The 12320-nt window shown below is 37.4% G+C and overlaps 1 long non-coding RNA gene across 1 annotated transcript; it reads right to left on the bottom strand.

Annotated features, from left to right (window-relative positions):
• Nucleotides 1-247: 247 nt before the first annotated feature.
• LOC138906703 (uncharacterized) lies at nucleotides 248-6320 on the bottom strand. The gene is made up of 3 exons (XR_011414275.1): nucleotides 6180-6320; nucleotides 3427-3682; nucleotides 248-505 (listed from the first exon to the last, which is right to left on the bottom strand). It is a non-coding gene; the product is annotated as an uncharacterized lncRNA (long non-coding RNA).
• Nucleotides 6321-12320: the final 6000 nt, after the last annotated feature.

The following is a 12320-nucleotide window of genomic DNA, read 5'->3' on the forward strand; positions in this document are numbered from 1 at the left end:
GCCGCTAAATTAAAAATAATTGCCACTAAAAGTTTGCATCTTTAATGGCAATTATTTTGTGGTAATTAAAATGGCCATAGTATCCCTTCTGAAAACATCTTAGTTTACCCTTTTAGCTTCCATTCTAATGGCTAATATGTTTAACTAAATTGCCGCTAAAAGTCAATATCTTTAACTGCAATTGTTTTACATCAATTATAAATAGTTTAGCCATAATTAATAGTAGTTCCTACATTCGTACAGAATATGACTCAAATAATAAAATATATTAATATTAATTCAAAAAAATAATATATCTCATTAATCTTAACAAACAAAAGGAAGTACTAATCAAAAATATTAATATCACAGTAACTTAAAACATAAAAATATATTGTTTAGACTAAATAGTTAATGTCATTATATAACTAATCCAGACGAATGATGGTCTTCAAATGATTTCCGCAACTTTTCATCATTTTGAAATCTTTCACCTGCTAAATTATCCAACATCAGACGGTATGACCTGAAATTATAAAATAATTGTGTCAAAAGATAAAGTATAATGTGAAAAAATATCTTGAAGATTCCATCACTGTTAGATTAGTTAACTCCCTCACCTAACATCTATAAGCAAAAACAACTAAGCTAAAATATGAACATTTCAATCAAATTGATTAGAACAGACAGGGAAAAAGGAAAAAAAAAAAAAAGTAAACTTAAAGCGACTGTCAGCAGGGTCATTTATCAAATTTCCTCCACTATGCAGTCTCTCATCAAATTAAGGAAGCCAAGTATTCAGAACATCCCTCATAGGTGGCCAGATTTATTTAACATGATGAAACAATATACACCTACACTGAAGTATACTAAGGTATTGTGGGAAACAAGCATGGAAACAAGGTTGTGATGACCCAAAATGTCATTTTTAAATTTAATAATTAATTTTGTGTTCTAAGACCTCGAAAAGCACTATTTATCATTCCTCGACTTACGTGCGCAGTCCGTAAAATTTTCCAGAAAGTTTTCAGGTGAAAAATGGATTAAAATGTGAATTAGAGGTTTAAAACTCAACTGAGTTGACGTTGGTCAACATTTTGAGCAAACGGACTCGGATCAGTATTTTGACAGTTCTGGTAGGTCCGTATCGTGAATTGGGACTTGGGCGTATGCCCGGAATTAAATTCCGAGGTCCCTAGCCCGAGATATGGAATTTTGATGAAAAGTTAAAAGTTTAAGTTCAAATAGTGACCGGATGTCGAATTTTGTGCAAACAACCCCGGAATAGAATTTTGATGATTCCAACAGCTCCGTATGGTGATTTTGGACTTAGGAGCTTGATCGGAATTTTATTTTGAAGTCCGTAGTGAAATTAGACTTAAAATGGCTAAAATAGGAATTTAAAGTTTGGAAGTTTGACCGGGGAGTTGACTTTTTGATATCGGGGTTAGAATCCAGTTTTGAAAATTTTCACAGCTTCGTTATGTCATTTATGATTTGGGTGCAAAATTTAAGGTCAATCGGACTTGATTTGATAAGTTTCGACATCGAATGTAGAAGTTGAAAATTCTAAGTTTCATTAAAATTGAATTGGAGCATGATTCGTGATTTTAGCGTTGTTTGATGTAATTTGAGGTTTCAAATAAGTTCGTATGATGTTTTAGGACTTGTTGGTGTATTGGGTTGAGGTCCCGAGGGCCTCGGGTGAGTTTCGGATGGTTAACGGATCAAAAATAGGACTTAAACAGCTGCTGCAAAAGCTGTTGCAATTTTTCTTCTGCTGTGAAATCGAGCCCCCAGAAATCGAGCCGAGGATCGAAGGCAGGCTCGAGATCCATGATCGAAGGCCACTGATCGAAGACCCAGGATCGAGGGCTATACCCAAGGCCAGTGATCGAAGGTCATAAAGATCGAAGCCATGATCGATAGCTAGGATTGATGGCTGAGATTGAGCTCCCGAGATCGAGCTCCAAAGATCGAGCTTGACAAATCTGTAAGTTATAAAAACAGAGGCATTCAACCCATTCGCCATTTTTGACAAACTTGAGCTTGACCAGAGGCGATTTTTGACAGATTTTCAAGGAAAGTCATTTGGGGTAAGTGATTCCAACTCGGATTTGGTCTATATGCACAAATATATCATTGTTTTCACCATTTAATGAGTGTTTTGAGATTGAAATTTGAAAATTTTTAGAAATCTCATAGAAATGAATTTTTGAGATTTTGGTGTTGATCCGGAGTCCGATTGGAATGAAACTGGTATGTGCATCACATCAAGATTATGGCGCACCAAGTTAGACTTCCAATAAGGAATATAGAAAACAATACTCCTCTTTTTTCATGTGTTTTTCATCACTCCACTTACCCCTTCACTCGACTGGCTGAGAGTAAATTTTATATCTTTAACTTGATTCAACACTAGTGACCTAGATACTAGACAAGGTACAGTTCTTGTTTCTTTAGTTCCATCAAACGATTTTGCATCATTCCGATATTTGTGTCCCGACTTCAAGAAGCGTCGATGCCTCATGTACCAAAACTTTCTTCCATGTGTGAGCCTTCTAGATTGAGTATTTATGTTACAAGAAGGGCATGCAAACCGACCATAAGTGCACCATCCAGAGAGAGTACCATATGCTGGAAAATAATTTATAGTCCACATGAGAACTGCTCGCATTTGAAATATCTCCTTAGTAGAGGCATCGTGTGTTTCTACCCCGACATCCCATAGTTCATTTAACTCTTCTATTAAAAGTTGCAAAAAGACATCAATATTATTGCCAGGTGCTTTTGGTCCAGGAATAAGTAAGGACAAAATGAAAAACTCTTGTTTTATGCACATCCATGGTGGAAGATTATATGGTGTTAAAATCACTGGCCATGTACTGTGAACAGTTCGCATTGTGCCAAATGGATTAAACCCATCAGAAGCTAATCCTAGGCGCACATTGCGAGGATCTCCAGCAAATTCGGGATATTTACTATCAAAAGTTTTCCAAGCTTCAGAATCTGCATGATGACATAAAACGCCATCTTTGTTGCGCTCTTCATGATGCTATCGCATTGCTTTAGAAGTTTCTGAAGAAATAAACAATCTCTGTAGCCTTGGTTTTAAAGGAAAATACCTTAGGACCTTAGCTGGAATTTTTCTAGCATCATTTTTCCATCTAGAAGCCCCACAAACTTTGCATTCATTAACATTCTTATTAGCAAACTCTTTTCTAAACAGCATGCAATCATTGGGACAAGCATGAATTTTTTCATACTTTAAGCCCAAGCCTTCAACTATCTTTTTGGTCTCATAGAAAGAAGAAGGTAATTTTTCTCCTTCAGGCAGCGCATCTTTCAACAGTCCAAGTAAATAATTAAAAGATTTATTTGACCATTTGAACATGCATTTTGTACGATACATATGCAACAAAAAGGACAGTTTGCTAAACTTCTTACATCCAGGATATAGTTCTTCATTTGCCTCCTTCATGAGCCGTTCAAACTGATCCACCTCTGGATGAGGTTGATTTCCAGATGGATGAGCAGTATTCTCTTGTATATTTTGCTCCATGCCACCACTTTCACTAATGCCAGTATCCATGAACTGTGTAACTCCTCCAAATACATCATGTATCATTCCTCGCATATCATCGCCCCTTAGATTTGACTGGATGCGATTACTTTCTCGAGCATTGTTTGATCCCTTTAGAGACTGCCCATAACAAAGCCAAGTATCATATGAAGGTATAATACCATGTATTACAAGATGATCATATGTTGTAGCCCGATTTACTTGATGGATAAGCACGCACTCCGTACAAGGACATGCAATTTTTTCTCCACCTTGTTTTTCAGAAAAGGCATGATTTAAAAAATCCTCTACTCCGTCCAAATTTTCTTTGCTAACTCTATCACAATACATCTATCTTTAATTTTTAGGATTTTTTATGACGTTCAAGATATTCCTTTCTTTTCTATAATTACTGCAAGAGCTAAAAATTCATTAGTAAAAAGGAGGTATTAATTAAAAAGGTAATTCAAAATAAAATAACTATCCTATTAGTAGGTAATTCCATAGCTCCAAGATATTATTTTAACAATTAAAACTATCAAACATAAATCTATTAACCAATTTGTTTCTATATTCCATTTTTACCAATTTGTTTCTACACTCCATTTTTACCAATTTGTTTATAACTCTTTCGTTCACTGAGCGTCAATTTAATATTCTAAAGCTAAATGGAATATAATTTAGTTTATATATTAAAATTACACAATTATAAATTTAAAAAAAACTAATATAATTGCTATGAAATCGTCCATCTAAAGTTTCAGTTAAAGATTACTTAAACCAGACATGACAAGAAAGAGACAGAGTAAATAAACTTGAAAAATTCATCAAATTATGCAAAGCCTAAAAGGGTGTGAACTTTTTAACTATACGACAATGATTGCAGTGACATACATAGGGCTGAATCGATATGTGATATTTTTCTATTTATAAACAAATCATAGTCATCATAGAACAAACATGTAAATATGAAAAGGACATCTAACCAAAGACAACTTGCCGATTTTCACCATATTGGTTCATAAACGTTTTAAGAATAGAATTATTAAACTTATAAATTATACAACTTTTTAAGAATGTACATTCGGATTATTACTACCAACAAACTAGTGGGTACTGATTGTCGAAGGATTCTGACTATTGCTAACATGCCAAGTTGTTTCTTAACAAACGACTAAATTACTGTGGTTGAGATGTACTATTGGCGATTGAGCTTTTATATGGTGAAAAGTAGCCTTAGGAAATATACAGAGAAACCAATTGATAAAACAATACCTGAACATAGGAGGAATCAATTCAATCAATCGATTATCAATCTAACAGCAAACAAATATCACTAACGACTTAGCAAATACAAACAAAAAAAGCAATACTTTCACAAATTCAGAGCCTATTTAATAATCTACAGCCAAACCTGATCTCTTAAAATCAAATTTTCCTAAGAAAATATAAGTTCATAAGATGCAATGTCTATCATATCATTGTATGAATTAGAATAAGCCATCATTCCTTGCCATGATGATAGAAAAGAAACAAAAATACCACGGCTTGTGTACCTTAGCTTAGTTACTAGCTTAATGAAATTCTCTCTTAAGGATGGAATTCTGTACTACTACTCTAACTAAAACCTTAAATGTTCTGGTAAATATAGGTTCATAATCATTTACAAATTACTACAGGCATGCTATTTCTTTTAACTCAATAGTACACTAATTTATAGATTATTCATAACTGCTGCTCTAGCAAACCTCACACCCATGACATGGACCTTTAACACGGAAAAGAATAAGTCTTGGCAGTAGATAGATTTTGCAATCAAAAAGATATCTCAGCGGTACTCTATATATTTATATTCTTTATCTAAGCACTTAATAAAGTTCAATCTAATATATGAATAGCAGAGGGCCTGTTTTACACCATTTGAAGGTCATTCTTAAAGTAACAAAGGGCGTCCATGCTTATTAAAGGATCTGAAATTTTTTGTCCATGCTACATATATCGTTTCATATAGAACACGAATCCCATGTACAAGAACATTAACCTCGGCAACTATATGAGTTTCTTTCCCAAAAATTGGTTTATAACATAGGAGAAATTTAGATATAAGAGATAAGCAGCAGAAACAAACTTCCTAAATCATGATTTTCTACATCCAAATAAGAACAGCCATATAACATGACTTTTACCAGATTAATGTACACAGAATCTATTGTAAATCAATCGACAAGCATCAATCCAAAATCTACTGTAAATCGATTGCAAATGACTGATTTAACAGGGGAAGAAGAGAAGTTAACAGGGGAAGAAGAGAAGTTACATGGGAAGAATATGGGCGGACACTACGGCAGGCTGTTGACGCAGCAACAAGTTAGGTTTATGGCAGGCGGCAGCGACAGATCCCTTCTGATTGTTGTCTAATTGTTTTCCTATTATTTTCTAATTGGAGGGAATCGATAATTCTTGTCCAAAAAAATTGGAGGAGTTTTACCAGATTAATGTACACAGAATCTATTGTAAATCAATCGACCAGGATCAATCCAAAATCTACTGTAAATCGATTGCAAGGAACTGATTTAATGTAAATCTACTGTAAATCGATTGGAAAAAGAGAAGTTAACAGGGGAAGAAGAGAATTTACATGGGAAGAAGATGAGCACTGCCGTTGACGCACTGTAAATCGTGGTAAATCGCACTGCCGTTGACGCAGCAGCGAGTTAGGTTTTTGAGGCAGCGACAGTCAATTCAACTGATTCAATTGTTTTCTAATTGTTTTCTATTTGGGGAGGAAAACGATAAAAGGTATCAAAAATATTGGAGGGAAAGATGTTTCTTTTTTTTTGTGCGGAGGAAAAGTTAAAATAATAAAAGATTAATTTCAATTAGTAATTTTTAGTGGCTATTATTTTTTATTGCCAGTAAAAAGATATCTTTTATTGTTTAATGATCATATGCCGCTAATATTTAAGCTTAAAGAATTTATTAGCGACCATTGCCTTATTGCCGCTAAATAATTACCGCCAAAGGCCTTTTTTGTAGCAGTGCGGCACTTCCGTACTACTCTTATGTTGCACTTAGAAGCTCCATAGACAGGTTGTGGGTGGTGTTTGATACAGGGAATTGAACTAGAACTGTTGGTATTTGGCAAACATATTTTTCATTATATCTATAAACTTGTAATATTTTGAAAATTTTAAATAAAGGTGCTAATGGAAATGAAATAGGAGTTGTTAATGCAATATTTTTAGTGTTTGATTAATGGAGTGGATTTTCTTTTTATTCATAGATGAGTTTGGGTAGAAGGAAATCTAACAGGCTTGCTCGATCGGGTTCCCTCGGTTGAGCGCCGGTCGCACTAACATTTTATCTACGATTTTACCCATATATATAGTGCTAACCACACTAATCGAGTAATTTCAAGAACGTACTATATATAGTATGAATCATCGATGACAAGTACATTTTTATTGAAGTATGTACTCCATATTGACCCACCTAACCAATAAGGTGATAGTCCGTACAATATACATTGGACAGGCATCACAATTGATGATTAGAATTCATTTTTAATTCGTGGAGCCTAGGTGTTAACCAATTTTTAACCCTCAATAATGTTGATATGGTCGGTCGTCCTCTATTCGGTGACTAGCTCGGTTATGGAGTTAAGTGTACATTGTCATGTTGAGGCTTTTTTCCCGAAAGTGACATACTAACTTTGTTTATGACTGTGAGGTGGCCAAATGATTTAATATCTATGATAATTGTTTCCAATATTTATTCTTATTTTAGTAAAATATCTGTGTTGAGCACAGGGGCAAAGCCACATGATTAGGGTGGTCAATTGATCATCCTTTATCGAAAAATTACACTGTGTATATAAATAAAATATTACGTTTTAAAGGTAAATAACATATATTGAACATCCTTTGTCGAATTATTTTTACTTATTTCAATTTTGAACACCTTTAAGAAAAATCCTGGCTTCGCTATTGGTTGAGCACGTAATATTCTACTTATTACGAACATATATGAGTTCATTATTTCAATTTTGCCGTTATGACTTTTTAAAAATTTCTTTTATTACATCAGAGGAGTGCCAGACAAAGGGGAAGGAATGGCAAAAAACTTATCCGCTAGGTATTTATATCAAATTATACTAATTTGCTATAGATAAATAATAAATTAAGAAGACAATATGAAATTAGTTTGTTATGCCGGCTTTATACATGTTTACCCCAAAAATGAATAATAATTAAATTTGTACGCGATTTAAAGGATACGTGGTTTAATTCAATATGAGTAATTAAGAATAACAGATAGATGAACTGAAGATAAAATAAATAATCAAACCAATTGCAATGCGACGACCAAACTTAATCTTAGATTGAACAGTGAAATTCGTCCTCGATCGGACCCTCGGTGCAAGTTTGGTCGTGAATAAAGAAAAGAACAAGCAAGTAATGTCTTGATCAGTAGCTATAAGACAAAAGTAAATTTTCTTATTACTTTGAATTACGTGTTACAATCTCCCCGACTAAAGAAAAACTTTCCCTTTATATAGTAAGAGAATATCAGCCCTAGTATAAGTTTAAAAAAGGAAAAAAAATCTTCTTTTTCCGATAATTGTTGATCTATAAGTGATACTGAACGGGATTCGCGCCGTAATATCTGGTTGAGGGCGAATATTACGGCCCCCTATCCGCCATGCGTAACCATTCACCGTGTCTTCGAGGTCAAGAAGTTATACTCGGTCCGGGGTGCGCCGCTTTACCTGTCCGGTCTTAGATTCATCATTCACTTTCCGGGTCTCGATACAAGGGGTTTTTGGCCTCGATTATAACCCCGTCGATCCATGCTTCCCCTTCGTTCTCTGATCGGGGAATCGAGGAAATCTTTGCCGCCGATTTTACTCGTACACAGATAGTCCCCTCATTTTCTGTAGAGTAGATTTATCGAAGCGACGATAAGCGATAAATTAACCCCGGTCCCTTCCTTCGTAAGTTACCACCGAGTTGACGAGTCAACAAAACGTCCCATCAGTCGCGCCGCTTTGACTTCGGACACGTGTCAGCTGCCGGTAGACTATTCTCGAATGCGAAACATCACGCATTGATTAGGTTCCCTCTATAAATACTCTAATCCCTTTTTTATTTTTTCACTTTCCGATTCCAGAGCTCTTTGATTTACTCTTGAATTCTCCACTTAACTCTATCCTCTTCAAATCTTCATATATCGCTTCTTAGACCTTCATATCTTTATCTTCAAATTTTTATAATTCTTCTTTAAATCTTCAACCCATACCTTCATATCTTTATCCTATATTCAAATCTTCATTCTCATATCCAAACCTTCATATATTTTTTTCAAACCTTCATATTTTTCAGATCCCGATGGCAAAAACTTCCAAATCCATGCCTCAGCAAATCGCCCCTTCAACTTCCAACCTGGCCATGGATGCCGAGGTAATCATTCCCGAGGTGGTAGTAGAGCCTCACTTGAAGAGTTTCGTTCCCGTGGGATGCTCTATTGAAAACGACTTCAAAGTCGAGAAATACTCCAGTCAATAAGATCGAGGCGAGGGGGCATGGAGGTACATATGCTCCGTTACCGAGGACACTCTCCCCACAGTCTAGGCAGACTGCAATTGGGAGGTAAAGGAGGTGGTCATTCCTGGGCCCAACGAAGACATAACCACTCACTTTGAGGGGTATCTGAGTGTTTACACTTACCCCTTCACGCTTGACACGGTGGACCCTATCTTTCTTGGCTTCTGCAAAAGGTACGAGGTCTGCCTTGGGCAGATTCACCTGTCCTTTTGGAGGATCATAATCCTCCTCCGCCACTTCGTGAACAACACCAAAGCACCTCAGCTCACCCTCGACCATCTGCTTTGTCTCTACATTCCTTGAATCTTCCGAGGGGGTTGATCAAGCTCGTTTAGCAAGTAAAGCTCTATTCTCGAGCATCGATAAAGATCGAGATTGAGGTTGGCAGGAAAGGTTCGTTACGGGTGAAAACCGAAGACCTCATTCCCCCTGAATTTCTATCTTCCCTGAAAAGTAGAACTCATCCCGTAAGTCTTTTTCTTCTTGAGTACTAGGTACTTTCTTTTGTTCTTTCTCTAATTGCTCGTGTTTATCGTTGTGCAGCGGTCACCCAGGTTCCTAATGCAGTCCCCCGCTTCAAGGAGTGGATCGAGGAGATCTACAAACAAATGTCTTACTTCTAGCATGAATGGCGCAATCTCTCGAAAGGAAAGTGGGAGGCCCGTTCACATAGTAAGACTTCCTCCCGAATAATTATACTCATATACTTGACTTGTATTTTTGCTAAGTGCCTTTCCTTCTCGCAGGTTTTCCCAAGACCACCATGCTTAGGCCGTTGGATGAGGACGAGGTCCCGTCCTCGCTCGTTGAACGCTCCGCTTCGGGACAGCCTAGAGCTATCACAAAGGAGGAGAAAAAGAAGAAAAATAGGAAATCCTCGGGTTCCCCGGATGCCGAAGTGAAGAAGAAGAAGAAGAAGAAGAAGAGGGTAGATGTCCGGGTCCAGAGAAGAGGGTAGATGTCCTTTCATTGTCTTATATGTAGGGTACATGATCGGAGGCACGTAAGCCTTGTGTCGTGGCTAGAGTGGGCTATATGGGCACTGTTCGTATGACTGTTTGACCATTATAATGAATTCTAATCACCAAGCCTTGACTTTTGACATATAAAATTTTCCTTTTCTAAGTATATTAACCTAGAGGTAATGGCCCCCAATATTTGAGGCCAAAATTGTGAGGGCTCGGATACTGTTGATTTGGTGCAAACGATCATCAATTCCGGTTTTAGGTCGGTCTTCAAAACTAAGGTAATATGTTTTACTATTGCCTCGTTAAAAACCTTGTCGAAAACCCCGCTTAGGGACAAAATTGTTTCAAGGGAAAAAGAGTACAACACGTGCTTTCAGACCTAATTGTCACATTCGCCTCTGGCCGAGTACCTACATACGTTATTCCGTAATGTAACTAAATTAAAAAGGAATCAAGGTCGTACCTTAGCAGTAGAACCTCTTGAAGTGTGCCACATTCCAGTTGTTCGATAGTTGTACATCGTTTCCCGATTCGAGTTTATTCGAGCCTTTGCCGATTATTCTGATGACTCTATACGGTCCTTCCCAACTCGAGCCCAGTTTCCTTTCATTTTGGTTCCTGGTGTGTAGTGTTACCTTTCTCAATACCAAGTCCCCGACTTGAAAATATCAGAGGTTGGCTCTTCGGTTACAGTACCTCCCTACTCGTTGCTTTCGCGCGGCCAACCGGACCAGGGTGGCTTCCCGCCTTTCATCCAATAATTCTAGACTCATGGTCACGGCCTCGCCGTTTGACTCTTCGGCACCATATTGGAACCTGAGGCTCGGTTCCCTACCTTGACTGGTATTAAGGCTTCCGCTCCTTAGACTAGAGAGAACGGGGTTGCCTTGGTACTCGACTTCGAAGTCGTACGGTATGCCCATAGGACTTAGGTCAAGATTTCCTTCCACTTTTCTTTCGAACCGGTCAATCTCTTTTTCAGGTTTTGGATTATAGTTTTGTTCGTCGATTCCACTTGCCTGTTCCCACTATGGTGGTAAGGCGTTAATAATATGTTATTGATCTTGTGGTCTTCGAAAAACTTATTTACCTTGCTACCGATGAATTATTTTTTGTTATCTCAAACGATCTCGGTCGGTATCCCAAATTGACAGATTATGTGATTCTAGATGAAGTCAATGACTTTTTTCTCCCAAACCTTCTCGAACGCTTAAGACTTAATCCATTTGGAAAAATAATCGGTTATGAGTAATATATATTGGACTTTACCGGGCACCCATGGTAGGGGATCGACGATGTCCATTTCCCACTTCATAAATGGCCAAGGTGACAGGACTGGGTGGAGCATCTCTCCCGATTAATGAATCATCGGGGTGTGTCGTTGGCATTTGTTGTATTTTCGTACGAAGTCTTTCACATCCTTCTCCATTTAATTCTAGTAGTAGCCGGCTCTGATTAGCTTCCAAACTAAGGACTCTTCCCCCAAATGGTTCCTGCAAGTGCCCTCGTGGACTTCTCTCATGGCGTACTCGGTCTCTCCCGAACCTAAGCATCTAGCTCGTTGTAACGACCTGGTCGGTCGTTTCGGGAGTTATAGCCCCGTTTCCCCCATTTTTATTTCCTTTATGCTCTTAAGCTATAATATGATATACCTGGTTAGTTGGTTCGGGTCCAGAGTGATTTCGGAGTGGAATGAGATACTTAGTCTCTTATTTAGAACCTTAAGTTGGAAAAGTCAACTAGATGTTGACCTATGTGCAAATGATCTAGGATTTGAATTTTGATGGTTCTGTTAGCTCCGTTAGGTGATTTTGGACTTAGGAGTGCATCCGGAATGTGATTTAGAGGTCCGGAGTGGAATTAGGCTTGAATTGACAAAAGTTGGAAATTTGGCGATTTCGGTCGGCGGTGAAAAATTTGATATCGGGGTCAGAATGGAATTTCGAAAGTTGGAGTAGGTTCGTAGTGTCATTTTGTGACGTGCGTGCAACATTTGAGGTCATTCGGACGTGGTTTGGTTGGTTTCGGCATCGGTTGCCGAATTTGGAAATTTAGAAGTTCTTAGGCTTGAATTCGAGGGTAATTTGGTGTTTTGATGTTGTTTTGAGTGATTCGAAGGTTCGACTAAGTTTTTATGTTGATATATGACTTGTAGGTATTTTGGTTGAGGTCCCGAGGGTGTCGGGGTGATTCCGGGTGGTTAGCGGA

The sequence above is a fragment of the Nicotiana tomentosiformis genome, chromosome 2 (genome assembly GCF_000390325.3).
Source record: "Nicotiana tomentosiformis chromosome 2, ASM39032v3, whole genome shotgun sequence".
Taxonomy (NCBI): Eukaryota; Viridiplantae; Streptophyta; class Magnoliopsida; order Solanales; family Solanaceae; genus Nicotiana; species Nicotiana tomentosiformis.